At 41.2% G+C, this 16,526-nt stretch overlaps 1 long non-coding RNA gene across 4 annotated transcripts in view; it reads right to left on the minus strand.

Annotated features, from left to right (window-relative positions):
- Nucleotides 1–2,132: 2,132 nt before the first annotated feature.
- LOC133100796 (uncharacterized) overlaps nucleotides 2,133–16,526 on the minus strand; it is a 128,841-nt gene continuing 114,447 nt past the window's right edge. For all 4 annotated transcript variants that reach the window (XR_009702536.1, XR_009702534.1, XR_009702538.1 and 1 more), the window contains one exon: nucleotides 2,133–2,247. This is a non-coding gene — a long non-coding RNA (uncharacterized LOC133100796). The remainder of the gene's footprint in view (nucleotides 2,248–16,526) is intronic.

The raw sequence follows: 16,526 nt of genomic DNA on the forward strand, positions 1-16,526 counted from the left end.
TAACTTAGTATAGCTTTAAAGTTTTAAGATACCAAAAAGATTTTGGAAACTATTCTTAAGCAGAAACTGTTACCCACTTCCATTTAACCTACATATTCTTAACAGTTATGCTTGAATTGTTCATGAAAATTTCATGAGACATTAAACTAGCCATCATCTAAAGCTGTTTTCTTGTTAACAAATTTTGTAACATGCATGCTAGGAAAATATTAAAAGTCACAGAAGTAAAGAAACCAACATGTCACCATGTGCCTTATAATAAATTTGTAATTTTATAATTTTAAACAACTAGAGATAACATAACAACAAGTAGAGATAACATAATCTCATTTGAACAGTAAACCCAGGTAGAATAAAATTGTATGTCTGCGTTATATTTAATGCCAACAACTTTCAGGACATACCTTTTTTTTTTAACCAAAAATATTAAACTAGTTTTATTTACCAAACATTATCTGAGATCACATGGACTTAAAAAAAAATAATAATTTGGGTTAGTTTCTATTTTTCTGACAGTTTTAGGAATACTTAACTTATATAAGTGTTTATTTCTTTCTAAACCAATTAAAGCAGAGCTCTTTTATGAATTTTGGCAATACCTTCCAGAGGCAGAAAAATAGCACATATACAAAACATACATACGTAGACATAAACATTCAGACAGTCACAAATAGAAATCACATAGCATTCATTTAAAAATGTTATCTGTGAATTGGATACAAATAATATAAAACTTACTAGTTTATATAAAATATTTGGATCCAAACTGTGTTTCTGCCAGGTATAACAAGTTAAGGTTACCTACTGTACTAAGACTTTTTGACTTTTAGCCAACTAAAATATTGTATAATTTTACTGAAATGGGAAATCTTAAAAAAAAAATTATAAATATTTAAAAGACCTCATAGATACACAGAACAGATTGGTGGCTGCCAGAGGTGGGAGGTGGGAGGGGTGGGTAAAATGGGTGTAGGGGGTTAAAAGGTACAGACTTCCAGTTATAAGATACATAAGTCCTGGGATATAATGTACAGCATGGGGACTAAGTTAACAGTACTTTATTGCATATTTGAAACTTGCTAAAAGAATAGATCTTAAAAGTTCTCATCACAAGAAAAAAAATTCTAACTATGTGTGGTAATGGATTTTAACTAAACTTTTTGTTGTAATCACTTTGCCTTATATACTTATATCAAATTACTATGTTTTACAACAAAAAATAATACAGTGTTATATCTCAATTGTATTTCAATGAAGAAAATCCTTTTAGATATAAAGTCTAAATTTCCAAAGGTATCCCTATTCCAATGTGACTCGAAACCAGTATTCCTTTTTATGACTTAAACATGAACATAAGAAGCATCCCCAAAGAGGCTGAAAAAGATGCAGAGACAACCCCCCTTCCCTCTGCCCCCAGGATCAAGAGTTACTCCCAAAGACAGCTTAAGAAATCAAAGACCTTCACTGTCACAAGCAGTCAGGAAACTCTGGTCCCCCACAAAAGTGTGACACCTTCAGTCACAGACCTGCTAACCTGTCCCACTGAATAGGCTATACTGGGATGAGACTTTTCCCTGAATGAACAAGGAAATGCAATTATGGACTGAGCCCTCTCATTGACACAAACTCCCATGAGAGCTGGTATGGGCAGATGGACAGTTACTTATGTGCTTTTGTGTGTCGGGTTTCCTAGCCTGACAGGTGCCACCACATGCAGATCTGACAACCTGCACACCCCCTCCCCGCAAGCTGTTGAGACCAAGAAAAGTATCCTCTCACTGGTTGCAAGCCAAGCTCTCAAGACCCAAAACGAAATGGAAAGAAAATCTTTTATGATTTTCCTCCTCATGACAAACAATGCAAAAGACAGAAACAGAGGAAAACAATGACTCTTCCTGGGAGGCTAAGGATCAATGAACAATGAGTACTCCAAACCAAATTTATAAGAGTCATAATCCAAAGAACTAATTCTTACAACTGCTTTTCTTCTAGATTTGGAAAGAGAAAACAAAGACACTTTACCACCCTCATTCAATTAGACCGTGCAGACAGAAATCAGGGAGGGTAACTTTGGTAAGAAATTTTACCTTTTGCCAGCTTTATCAGAGGGCCCAGACCTCAGCTGCAGCCTCTGTGCAAGTGGAGTTTCCCAGGCATCCCTCTGTGGTAGAGGGAGGAAAACTGTAGAGGAGGAAAAGCGTTCTTCCTTCTATTCTCCTAGGTTCACGGGTGGACCTCTGAATCAAACTGATAAGAAATAGATTAGCAAGGGAAAAAAAAACAGATTTAAATACATACATACATATGCAGGAGAGTTCAGAAAGAACTAAAAACTCAAGGAGAGGGCCCTATGACTGAGGCTTTTATACCATCTTCGGCTAAGCAAAGGAAAAGGGGTGTGAGGCTTCTGGGCAGGGGAGACAAGTGCTGGGAAGATGAGGGGAAGAAATGTCTGGTAAATAAGGGTTGTCTTGTTATGTAGATGAGTTTTCCCTGGAAGTAACTCTCTTCCTGATAAGAGACACCTTTACAAATGAAAATTTCCTTTACACGTGGAAATTTCCTTTGCCAAAGAGGTGTATTTTGGGGTGCAATATTCTGGTACCCGTCAAGTACTTGTTTTGCTCTAGCCACCCATGTGGCAGGCAGCTCTGCCTGGGCCATGATAGACTCCAGGTAGACCAATCTGATAGCATCTTTCCCCTGCCCGCACCAGGCACCAGTCATCTTGGGACCAGGTGCTTTCCTGTTGGTGCTAAGACTAGTTTGTGGGCATGAGTGCAACTGAGCTAATTAATGCTCCATATTGTAAACCTCTGACCAAAGAAATAGAGGTGCCGGTGAACATGTTCTTCCCCGCTTCCACCGGCTTGGAGTCCAGACATACCTTTATTCATACAGCTTCTCAGAGTTGTTTAGGCAAGATCAAGCCATCAGTTGGACTTGATAGCATGCAGTGGCCCCGTCACTTTGTACTGACTATCCCTCCTGACCTGACTCACTCCTACTTCCTGAGATCGCCCTACCTAATTAAGTCATGGTACATACACATTTACTGCAGCCTCTGCTTTCTGGGAAAACAGAAAGGCCTTTTGACAAAATTATCTCTTAGTGTCTCAGTTTCCTCATTTGATAAATATAAATTATAATAATAGTACCTGCCTCATAGGGTTGAATATAAAATTACTATATGTAATGCTCTTAGTGGAGGGCCAGTATGTGTCACAGATGTGCTAACTTTATTATTATAATTTATTCTAAGTGCAACCGGGTGTCACTGAGGAATTTTAAGGAAACTATCATGGTCTGATTGACATTTTAGTATTAAGTTCCCTCTTGTCCCTATGTGGGAAATAGATTAGAGAGAGATAGAGATAAAAGTGGAGAAACATTTAGGAGGCTGTTGAAATGGTAATGCAGAGAGATTTTAGTATAATCTATTCAAGAGAATAGAGTATTAGCAGTGGAAACCAGTAGAAGTGGACAGAGCCAGGAAACGCTTTGGAAACAATAGCTACAGAACTCAAAAAATAGATTGGATGGGGCAGTGAGCAAAAAAGAAGATCAACTAAAAAATATATTGCTTTTCATGGCATGTGGATGATAAATCCAGCCCTTTTTCTCAAGATATGAAGTCAATTCCTCCCCCATCCCTAGACCACGGATTTAACGTTCTCTTTTTACCTAGACTGTCTTTGCTGAAGCTCTTGCTTGCTCTTCAGTCACACATCCTATGACTTAACAAAATGTTACTGTCCACCACCCAGTTTTCACCTGCCACTCCCTCCTGTGGCCCCAGTGATGGAAACTTACAACAGCAAAATGCAAGTCTTCGTCTTGTGCTACTGCAACTCCTTGACTCCTCCCAACTCCTCACCATTCATCCCCTTTGTCCCCTTCTAGCAAGCTTGCTAGATGGGCCCATCACCTACCCTCCTATTTTTGCACCTATAGCTTCAATTTACTCTTGGAATGCCATTTTCATTTTAATTGGCTGTTTTCTTTCTCCATCTTTACTCATTAAATCCTAACTCCCTCACTTAACAGAATCAGAAGAGAAGCAGAAAAATGATCCTTGACTTCTCAAACCAACACCACTCACCCCTGCTCACCCTCGTCGCAGTGAAAGTCAGTTGGCCCTTCCAGCTGTCCAGGCTGAAACCTTTAGAGTCTTTCTGTATGCTTGTCTTCCTCTTACACCACATCCAATTTGTCAGCAAATCCTGTTGGCCTTACCTTCAAGACGTATTCCAAGTTCAACCACTTGTGACCAACACTGGTTCCACCCTGATCCAAGTCTCCGCATCTCTCCTCCTGACTATTTCAGTAGTTCTCCACCGGCCCCTCTGCTCCTGCCTTTGTTTCCCTGTAATCTATTCTCAATACAGTGGCCTGGGTGACCCTGTTAGAACACTCAGACCATGTTACTTTTCTGCTCAGCATCTTTCAGTGGCTTATCGTTCCACACAAAGTAAAATCCAGTGTCTTTCACAGCCCCCAATACATGGCCCACTTCCCTCTGATCCGCCCTTTTACTCACTCTTCCCCTCCCCCCATTCACTCCACTACAACCTCACTGACCACCTTGCCATCTCTCAAGCATACCAGGCCTGCTCCCAACTCAGGATCTTCCATTCATTGTTCCATCTCATGAGCATGTGATTCCCCCAGATCTCCACATGGATGGTTCCCTCCCCTCCTGCAGGCCTCTGCTCAGATGCTACCTTCTCAGTGAGTCTTCCCGACCATCCTCCCTCCCCACCAACCATGGCCCTCACTATTTCCCTTCCCTGTGTTACTTTTCTCTAAGACACACCCTATCATACTACGTATGTTAACCCCAGCTATAAAGCACTTGGCTCCCAGCCTCTGTTCTCAGTTCTTAACCAGCTAAAGTTCTTGTGTGCAGGGGCAGAGTGGAGGTGGGAGGAGTTTGGAAGTGACCTCCTCCTTATAATTGGGGTTTTTCTCAGTTCATTGTCTATCGACTGTGTATACAGTTTGTTTCATTATCTTCATATTATCAACTGAAAAGTATTATTCTACATTAATGTCACAATAATGGGACCCCACATTTTACACAAGGGAATTTTTGCAGCCCTCCTTTGTTTTCACTAGCTTGCTTATCATCTATCCTGCTTGTGAGGACAGGAATTTTTACCTGTTCTTTTCACAGTGTATCTCCAGCACTTAAAACACTCTTGGCACCTAGTATGCCATCAATAAACATTTGAATTAGTGTTGAGTTAGTGAATGGCTCATCCTATCCACACATATGCTGTACATGACTCACCTGCTTTCAGAAACTAATGGAAACCATTGCTTAATCATAATGTTTTCAAGACCATAACCTAAAATTCATGATACCTTACATTTATATAGCACTTTGCAGACCGTAAAATACTTTCACATACTTGATCTCATTTAATCCTCACAACAACTTTATATTCTGCTATTTCACAGGAAGCCGACCCTGAGAAAGAGTGTTTTGTTCAAGGTCACAGGAAACTGAATCATAGAGAGATTGAGTGATTTGTTCCAAGTCCACACTAGAAGATGGAGATTCGGACTCCTGTTGTCTTGACCACAAATCAGATGCAATTTTCACTCCAGTATTTCAGTTCTTTGATTCTGTGTTGGATCAGCTGCCTGCACATTCTTCAACTCTGTACCAGCAACATCTGCCCACTCTCCTCAGCAAACCAGGCTCAGGACTCCCAGTCCAGCTAATCAGGTTTGCTTCGGTTTTTACTAACTGTGCTAACCCAGCAAAACTAGGGATGGCTGATTGGCTCTGCCTGGTTGAAAAACCAGGATTAGGGATTCTGAAAGCCAATGTTCTCAATACGGCTCATCTGCAAAAACGTAGATCAAGATTCAGGCTCTAAACGCCCAGAAACAAAGACTCTGTAAAACTTAGTTTACATAGAATTGCATGCAGGTAGGGGCTTAGCCAAGTTCCGGTCAAACTATTTAAATATGTCATTCCATAGCTTTAAAATTACCACGGCCTTTTCAAAAGAATAATTTTCTTATTTCTTCTCAACTTGAAGAAAGCAAGCCCTCTTTTTTAAGCCCCGCGCAGATCCTGCTATAAATGGCTGTTGAGCACCTAATAAGTGAAAGGCACGGTGCTCTTTCCTTCCTGTTCATCCATAAGCACATGTTTCGCTTTCTTTGTAAACTTTCCTTGCCTTTAGTCATTCATTGCCATTCTTCTTCCCTGACACCTTTCATAGCTCATTCCCACTCACAGAAAATTCATTATTATTATGGGTCCACTCTGGTTTTTCTTCCCTTGTGGCTTCCAACTGTGGACTGTTTAGAGTTCAAAATCCATTTCTTTGTACTATCACAGATTGTAAATATTCAAAACCTGGTGACTTAGGGGAGGGAGAGGAGCCCCATTCATGATTTGAACCAGAGAAAGGGAGCAGATGCTATCAGATGCCCCACTTTAATGGCATACAAATAACATGACTCAGACTGGTTCGGGTGCAGTCTGCGTACATCAGAGGGGGAGATGGAGTGCTGACTTGGTGAAGGAGTTGTAAATAAAAGCTGACTTTGGTTTGGCACCTATAATTACACCCAAGCCATACCTTGCAGTTTGATTGTCTCTTATAAAGAAAGAAGAGGAAAAGAAAAGAAAAGAAAGAAAGAAGGAAGGAAGGAAGGAAGGAAGGAAGGAAGGAAGGAAGGAGGAAGGAGACAGGAAGATGAATTTTGTTTTTTCATAATAGGATAGACTCAGAGATTCAGTTTCCTTATGGAATTTATTTTATGTTTATTTATTTATTTATTTAAAGATTTAATTTAATTTTTATTTTTGGCTGTGTTGGGTCTTTGTTGCTGCACATGGGCTTCCTCTAGTTGCGGTGAGTGGGGACTACTCTTCGTTGTAGTGCGCGGGCATCTCATTGCGGTGGCTTCTCTTGTTGCGGAGCATGGGCTCTAGGCGTGCAGGCTTCAGTAGTTGCGGCATAAGGGCTCAGTAGTTGTGGCGCACAGGCTTAGTTGCTCCATGGCATGGGGGATCTTCCTGGACCAGGGATTGATCCGGGAAGATTGGCAGGTGGATTCTTATCCGCTGCGCCACCAGGGAAGTCCTGAAATTTATTTTAAATTGGGTCTTCTTTTGCAGAGAACATCCATGAGAATGGTAGAATAGAAAATGGTGGGGCTTCCCTGGTGGCGCAGTGGTTGGGAGTCTGCCTGCTAATGCAGGGGACACAGGTTCGAGCCCTGGTCTGGGAAGATCCCACATGCCGCAGAGCAACTAGGCCCGTGAGCCACAACTACTGAGCCTGTGCGTCTGGAGCCTGTGCCCCGCAACAAGAGAGGCCACGATAGTGAGAGGCCCGTGCACCGCGATGAAGAGTCGCCCCCACTTGCCACAGCTGGAGAAAGCCCTCGCACAGAAACGAAGACCCAACACAGCCAAAAATAAATAAATAAATAAATAAATAAATAAATAAATAAATAAATAAAAATAAATTTTATCTCTTCATAAAAAAAAAAAAAGAAAATGGTGTCATTATCTAGACTTTCATAATAATTGTCTCACAGATGCCATAGGAAGCATTAATTCCAACACTGAATTAAAATTTTAAATAATTAAAGGAGAAACAATCCCTCTGGCCACATCTACATGTCATATCTAGAGCATCACAGGTGTTTGTACGTAATACAAAATACTATGTTGAGTAATGCAAGGGAGGAAAAACTTTTTTTCTCTACCCTCCTAGGTTTGCTGGCTGCCCACTCCTCCAATCAAATTGATAAGAAACAGATTAACAAGAGAACCACAAAAACCAGATTTCATTACGTATGTATGCACAAGAGTTTCCAAAGAAATGAAAGCTGAAGTGGCCGGATGATTGAGGCTTATATACCACCTTAGGCTAAACAAAGGAAAAGGGGTTTTGAGCTTCTGGATGGAGGAGGCAAGTTGTAGAAAGGGGAGGGGAGGAAATGCCTGGTAAACACAGGTTATCATGTTGAGCAGATCAGAGTCTCTCGGGTGATAAGTCGTCCCTGGGAGTAACTCTCTTCCTGGTATAAGACACTTTTACACATGGAAATTTCCTTTCTAAAGGTAAATTTCTGTTACAAAAGGGGAAAATTGTACTCTATTTCTGGGCAGTTGGAGGAAGTAAAGGGCTTTTCCTGCATCTGCTGATTTTCCATTGCCTTTAGCGCAAAATAATCCATATGCCAAAGAGGCACATTTGGGAATGGCACCTTCTGGAACCCTTTAGTACTAATGGTTAACACAGAAGAATTCCTGTCCTCAAGGAACTTTATAGCCTAAAAAGGAAAAGAATATGTATGAAAATACTATAGCACAAAGCAAACGTGCTTTGGTAGACGTATAAAGCGCCGTGGAAGCCAAGAAAAGGTAGTTTTCTGCTGTGTGAGAGGTTTTAGGTTTTATGAAGAAGGTGACATTTGAAGAATGGGTAGGATTTGTATCTGTGATATGATAAGTGGAGAGAAAATGACAAGAATAGAGGCAGGAAAGTTCAGAAAACATTTAGCGGTAGGTGAGTGATCATGTTTGGTTGAAGGATATGTTAGGAGAGATAAAGCAAAAAAGAAAGCAAGTGACAAATTATAGGGTGTTTAAGGCTGTTTGAGCAGTTTCGTTTTTATTCTGTGAGTTCTAGGGAGCCACTGAAGGTTATGGAAGACAAGAACTTTTTTCTAGACAGTTCTTTGACAGCAACTGGAGGATGTTTAGACTGGAGTCTGGGAATGTAGTAAGGAAACCATTATGTAACCTAGGACCTGAGTTAGGTGAAGGAAACGGGATACGTATCAAGGATGGTTAAGAGGTGGAACCCACGTGATTTGGCAACTGATTAAATGCTTTCCTATGTGTTCAGGGGAAGGAGAAGCATGGGGTGAAAAGCAAAGATTTAAGTTGGGATTTTGTAAATGATGAAAGCCCAACTTGATTCACCTAAAAAGTAAAAAAGGGGAATTTATTTGTAAAATTCCATACTTGATTACTAACCTAACTTTAGGAAGGACAGCCATAGAGCCAGGTAGGGACAACTGAGTCAAGGTCTCGGCTGTCATTCTTCATCCATATCCTCTCTTTGAAGATAGCCTTTATTCTCTTCTACTATGAGAAGCACTTCCATGCTTGAGGATCATCACCATACCTGGTTCTTCTAGCTAAGGGACTGAAGAAGAATGGGATCTCTCTCTGGGCCACTTTGAACTTTTCCGGAGATGGACACTGATGGATGAACTTGGGTCACACATCCATCTCTTGGGCCAGTCACTGGACCTGACATATGAGGTCCTGTTTTTGGCACATCCCACTAGAAAATCATGGTTGGGGGTAAGGGAAGGTATTACAGGCATGGCCATGGGGGAACCCTTTGTGAGCTGTGGTGCCATCTCAGCCTTCCCAACGGGGGCATAGTAAAGAGGACAGAAGAATATCAGTTGTGACTGGGGTTCTGGGCCACTATGTTTGGGAGGATGGTGACGCCTTTAAGAGATGGAGAAATGGGTTTGGGTAAAGTGATGAATTTTATTTTAGACATCTTACTTTTGAAGGCGTATCAGGCCACCTGTGTGGCATTGCAATGGGAGGCCCTGAGTAACTGGGGTCTTTAGTTCTTGGGAGAAGTAGGTTTAAAAACTATAGATTTGGGAGTCATTACCATATAGATCATCATGAAATTAATGGAGAAGATTGCTCAGGGAGGAAGTACTCAGAGAGGAGGATGGAGGGCAGAATCTAGGAAATTTCCATCATTTGAATGGAGGCCTAAAAGGATAAAACAATGTAGACTGAGAAGGAGCTACCAAATAACTATATCCAAGAGAGGGAAATGCGTAAGAAAGTGTCCAAAACTCACTGAGAGTGTTGCAGATTCCTTTTTATCTTCTTCATCAAATCAACAATTCTCTCTGGAGTAGGTATTAGGATCGTTGCACTTTGATAGGGCACCAAGGGAGACAGAAAAGAGTAGAAGACAGATCTTTCCCTGAAGCGAAGAAAACTTGCAAACTCTCAAGAACGGGGTAAGGTAGTGGCGGGCTTTTGAGCATGTGCTCAGGTAGGGACCAGAATGGCTTTGGCTGGCCAGCATGCCGATAATATCTGGCCCATCTGCCACCTTTGGCATATGTGCCAGACATTGCAATAAGAGAATTAGGGGAAGAACTGAATGTGATAACCTGTGGCAGCATTGCTTGTTAGTTGGTTGTAATAGAAAATTGTATATGGGACATAGTGCCTAATGAATAAATGTGTGATTTCAAAGGGTGATTACCTTCCTGGATCAAACAAGGCTAGGCTTAAAAATATCATATAATAATAGTCATTATTTTAAAGAAAATAATCTCTTTAGTTTGGGCAATATTTTTTTTTTATATTTTCTTTTTTCCAGTTGAGTTTCTTTAGTAAATGATAACAGATTAGTAAGAGATGTCATAACATGGTGGAAGAATCACTGTATAAGAAGGTAAGACAACCTAAATGCCCATCAACAGATGAAGAATAAAGAAGATGTGGTACATATATACAATGGAATATTACTCAGCCCTTAAAAGGAATGAAATAATGCCATTTGCAGCAACATGGGTGGACCTAGAGATTGTCATATTAAGCGAAATAAGTCAGAAAAAGGAAGACAAATACCATATGATATCACGCATGTGGAATCTAAAATACGACACAAATGAACGTATCTATGAAACAAAAACAGACTCACAGATATATAGAACAGACTTGTGGTTACCAAGGCATGGGGGGAGGGAATGATTGGGAGTTTGGGATTAGCAGATGCAAACTATTATATAGAGGATGGATAAACAGCAAGGTCCTACTGTATGGCACAGGGAACTATATTCAATATCCTGTGATAAACCATAATGGAAAAGAATATGAAAAAGAATATACATATGTATAACTGAGTCACTTTGATGTACAGCAGAAATTAAACACAACATTGTAAATCAACTATACTTCAATAAAATTTTTTTTAAAAAGTAGGAAACCAGGATTTTAGTTATGACTACCACTCTCTCCTCTCCCCACCTCTACTCCATCACACATACAAACCCCTATGCTCCAGGTTTGCAACCTTACATCAGTCACTTACTCTCTAATAAAATGAAAATGATAATACCTCATTGACCCCAAGGGCAGGGACTATATGGAAGATTTCTTGAGTTTCCTTCTGCTGTGATTATGATCATTCATGGGACACATGTGCAAGGAATACAAAGCTAAAAGGATAGGTTGCTGCCTCCAAAGTGCCTACTGTCTGGTCTGGGGAAACAGGAAACATACAATTACAATTTAACATAAAAATGCTGTAGTGGAGGCAGATGATACACACAGAGGACACAGAAGGACCAGGAGTCCCACATCAGTCCAGGGAAGTTAGGGAACTTCCTTAGGGGAAGTAACACTGGAGCTGAGCCTGAAGGGAGTTCCCATGCCAGCAAAGAGAACAGGGGTTCCAGGCAGGGAGAACTGCACATGTTTTAAAAAGGAGACATGTCCTTATGGATACCGGTGGGCGGGGGGAGGAAGGGTGGGATGAATTCGGAGACTGGGATTGACATATGTACACTACTATGTATAAAATAGATAACTAATGAGAACCTACTGTACAGCACAGGGAACTCTACTCAGTGCTCTGTGGTGACCTAAAGGGGAAGGAAATCCAAAAGAGAGGGGATGTATGTATACATATAGCTGATTCACTTTGCTGTACAGCAGAAACTAACGCAACATTGTAAAGCAACTATACTCCAATAAAAATCAATTAAAAAAAGAAAAGGAGACACGTCTTGAGGAAGAACTAAAAGTTGATATGAATGGGATATAGTGAACAGGGCATGAAGTAGTGAAAATTTGGGGCTGGACAGGTGGTCAGATATTACTCAAGATAATTATCGAGCACTCAGTGGTGGAAGGGCAGTGTATGCTAGATGCTGGCTGATTAGGAATTACAAGATTCTAAGGACTTACTTGAGAAGGCTTCAAACCAGAGTTAGAAAGACCAGTAATAAAGCTACTGAGAGAATCCAGGGAAGACATAATAAAAGTCTATTAAAGACGATGGTTGTGGGGGAAGAGAGATATTTAGGCATTAGGATCAACCCTTAGTTTATGGAATGAGGCATAAGGAGAAGAGAAGAATAAAGGATCACTTTCAACTTTCTGGCTTTGGGAAATTGGGTGGATAATGATGGCGTTCACTGAGGTGGGAGGTTGGTGGAGAAACGTCAAGTTTTGACACTCATATCTTTTATCCTGCCTTTGTTTTATGGATGCAACATCATTCCTAATATTTCTGAATTTACCGAAGTACGTTTCTTTGCTTTCTGCTCGTTTCTCATTCTCTTGCCTTCTGTAGAGTTTGGAGTCTGCAAATTGAGAGTGGTTCTGGGTTTATTGCAGGCAGATTGACTACTTCATTGGCTGTGGTCTCGTTCTCACGTGTCCTAGGCTGCAGCTCACTCTGCTCTGAGCATCGCTTACCCCTCTTCATCCATCTCCTGACTTCCAGAACTTTGTTGGAATCTCTACTCCTCTGCTTCTCTCCCATTCTCTTTGTTGGATGGGGTCGGGGGTGTCCACATCTTTTTTATTTCTTTACTATGATTTTAATGTAGTTTTTGGGGAAAAAAAAAGATAAATGGATATGCTCAATCTACCATCTTAAACCAGAATCTCCTGAATTTGATCTTTGATATGATGTTTTTGAGGTAGCTATGGTATGTCTAGGTAGAGATTTATAGTAGGCCATCAGCTGTATGTATGAACTTGGAATTCAGGAGACAAACCTAAATTACAGGTAAAGATCAGGAGTTACTGGTATAGAAATGATGGGTGGGGATGAGATTGCCTAGGGAAAGCATGCAGCATGGGAAGAGAATAGGAATTAGCTTGACACTGGGGACCATCACTATTTAAGATAATTGTTTTTAGGATACAATATTCCTCTAGAGTTAGGGAGAGTAATGATAACTTAGAACTTCACCCTATGGATAGAAAGGACTCAAATGGGCTCTTTGAGTTCAGGAAAGTTGCATTTAATATGTAACAAAGGTGTAAAAGCAATAGCAAAATGATTAGGTATAACAAAGTTGAACAGGGTGAGGATAGGAGTTCCTAAGATGGGAGAGATAATCAAGGGTGCCATTGTTTCCAGATGATGCTATCTAAATTTTTTGGTTCTGGGCCCATTCTTACGAGTCAGCTGAATGATGGCTCCCATGATCTGCTCTAGTATTTTTTTCTTCAGCTGAGAACATGGCTCTGATTCAAGTATCATTGTTCAGTATGGTTTGTCCCTGGACCACCAGGCAAGTCCCCAGAAAAGTTCTTTTAAGAGTAAAACTTAAAGTAAGTATAGTTGGCAAACAAGTTGTTGGTTAAAAAAAAAATTCAACTGGACTTCCCTGGTGGCGTAGTGGTTAAGAACCCGCCTGCCAATGCAGGGGACACGGGTTTAAGCCCTGGTCTGGGAGGATCCCACGTGCCGTGGAGCAACTAAGCCCGTGCGCGACAACTACTGAGCCTGCGCTCAGGAGCCTGCAAGCCACAACTACTGAGCCCGTGTGCCACAACTACTGAAGCCCGCGTGCCTACAGCCCGTGCTCCACAACAAGAGAAGCCACGGCAATGAGAAGCCCGCGCACCACAATGAAGAGTAGCCCCCGCTTGTTGCAACTAGAGAAAGCCTGTGTGCAGCAACAAAGACCCAACACAGCCAAAAACAAATACAAAAACAAAACAAAACAACAAAAATAGCTTATAAAAACTAATCAAAGAATGATTGTTTATTGCCTTCCTCATAAATCTCAGGTTTTTTTTTTTTAAACCCCATGATTTTTTTAAAGTCTCTGAAAGAGACAAGGAAAAAAAATTTTTTTAATGTCTTTATTGGAGTATAATTGCTTTACAATGGTGTGTTAGTTTCTGCTTTATAATAAAGTGAATCTGCTATACATATACATATATCCCCATATCTCCTCCCTCTTGGAGACAGGGAAAATTTAATTAAATAGGGAATAAGGATGTAGGTTGGCCCAAGGGTGAGTAGAGAATTAATCTAGTATGGGGCTTTATTATTATTATTGCTAAAACTAATTAAATTTGTAATTAACATGACAGTAGTAGTGATGGGATAAGAAGAAAGAAATAGGGCCACTTCAAATGACGACTTTTTTCTAGTTTAGGGGAATTTTAAAATTTTATTTATTGAAAAAGAAATAATTGATTACTTGAGCCACTCAATCAACAGATACACGCCGAATGTGCCAGGCACGGTGCTAGGTGCTGGAAACACAAAAATGAACTCAATGCTCACTTCTTTGTAGGGAGCTACTCACTGATGGCTAAATGAAATCCCACCGAGAAAGGCACAGTGCAGCGTACCAGCGGAAGGCTTTGCCTTACAGCCTCGTTTTACTCCAGTTATCTGGTGCTGCCACCTGCTGGGCATTTTCTTTTTCACAGGGTTTAACCCTAGGCGTGGATGGAGAAACCAGAAATCCCTTGGTGGAGAAGGCCACTTCCTTTTTTGCACTCCGGACCATGCCCTTTTTCTTGAGAAGTAAACCTCCCTCTTCCTCTCCACCAGCCCCATGGTAGCACGAACCCCAGCTCCTCCAGAATCACCAGCTCCTCTCTTGCAGGCGTGCTGAGTCACCTGCCCGTAAGCCCAGGGTAATTGCCTCATTTCTCTCCCTCCAACACTTTTGCTACTGAGCTTCTGTTTGGAGGCTTTGGCCTTCTTTGGTCTTCTTCCCGCTCTTGTGAGAGAGTTTCTTGCCAGGACACTAGTAGTGTGTGCCTGAGTTGCTTAACATGGGCAGGAAGAGGCCAAAGGCCTTTGCAGCAAACCCTTCCACCCAATTTTGAAGTTACTCTCACTTCTGTATAGGGGGGCCGTGTCGTGGGTAGGGATAGTTTACTTACTTCCTCAACGAGTCATCTGGTTCAGGTCCTCTGGGCTGCTTCAGACTGCTGAGCAGAAGTCAGGGTGCAAGGATGAAGCATTAAATAGGTCATTGGCTTTGCATCATCAGTCCTTGAAGGGAGTTGAACACTTTCAGGGATGGTTTCATCATGAAAAAGGAGCCCAGTAGTAATACTGAGTCCACCATTGATTGCAAGGCCTCCTGCCTCATTTGGTCCTGCTTCAAGTCAAGGGCTTCCCATGAATTGCTAATATTTCACCCAGAAGATATTTACCTACTTGGTTATTAGACTACTCGGTTAGGTACAGAATCATGGAGACCCCCCTTCTTCCATTACTTGTCAACACATCAAAAATTATTCTGGGTTTAGTAGGTAAAAATGACTGTTGGAATATAAAATATGCTTTTCTGAGAAATGCACTGCTTACTTTATGTCTTTAATCCTAAATTAAATCATGAAGTGAAAAATGTTTTTCTATCTGGTGGACCCCCAGCCCCCAAAAGCTCCAATTTAGGAACCCGAGTTTATTCTTCATGACTCTGAAACTGAAGAACATTTCCTGAGCTCAGTGACCTGCACCACGAGAAAGAGGGTCAGAGGCAGACACAGTGTTGAACAAATTAATCACCAAATCTCTTTTCTGATACTCTGCTTCTTGGTTCTTTTTCTTCCTCCTTTTAGCTTGACAGACCATTCTGTCACTTCTTCTCCCAATTCTGATCCTTTCTCAGGCTATAATTCATGTTCTCCTTTCCTTTCTCTCCTTTGCTAAAATTACTGGCAGTTATGGACTGCCTTCAACACAGCCTGGAACCCTCCTACTTGAATTGTTGTTGGATGCAGCCCAGCCAACCCTGACCCTACCTTCATCCCATTTCTGAGGATGAAGTGATTTTCATGAAAAATGTTTGTGTGGTGCTCGGCATGGATTCCAGGTGTCCCCACTGGTGCTCATTCAATAGACTAGTGCTTCTCACGACCAAGTTACCATGTCCAAGGTGTCCCACAAGTGAGGGGGATGAGGAAGCCTGGAGGGGGGCGGCAATAAGAAGGTAGGAAAACATCGCTAATTAATAGAGAAATGCAAATCAAAACTACAATGAGGTATCACCTCACACTGGTCAGAATGGCCATCATCAAAAAATCTACAAACAATAAATGTTGGAGAGGGTGTGGAGAAAAGGGAACCCTTTGCACTGTTGGTGGGAATGTAAATTGATACAGCCACTATGGAGAACAGTATGGAGGTTCCTTAAAAAACTAAAAATAGAACTACCATACGACCCAGCAATCCCACTACTGGGCATATATCTGGATAAAACCATAATTCGAAAAGATACATGCACCCCGATGTTCATTGCAGGACTATTTACAATAACCAGGACATGGACGTAACTGAAATGTCCATCAACAGAGGAACAGATAAAGAAGATGTGGCACATATATACAATGGACTATTACTCAGCCATAAGAAAGAACAAAATAATGCCATTTGCAGCAACACGGATGGACCTAGAGATTGTCATACTGAGTGAAGTAAGTCAGACAGAGAAAGACAAAT

The sequence above is a fragment of the Eubalaena glacialis genome, chromosome 11, assembly GCF_028564815.1.
Source record: "Eubalaena glacialis isolate mEubGla1 chromosome 11, mEubGla1.1.hap2.+ XY, whole genome shotgun sequence".
Classification (NCBI taxonomy): Eukaryota; Metazoa; Chordata; class Mammalia; order Artiodactyla; family Balaenidae; genus Eubalaena; species Eubalaena glacialis.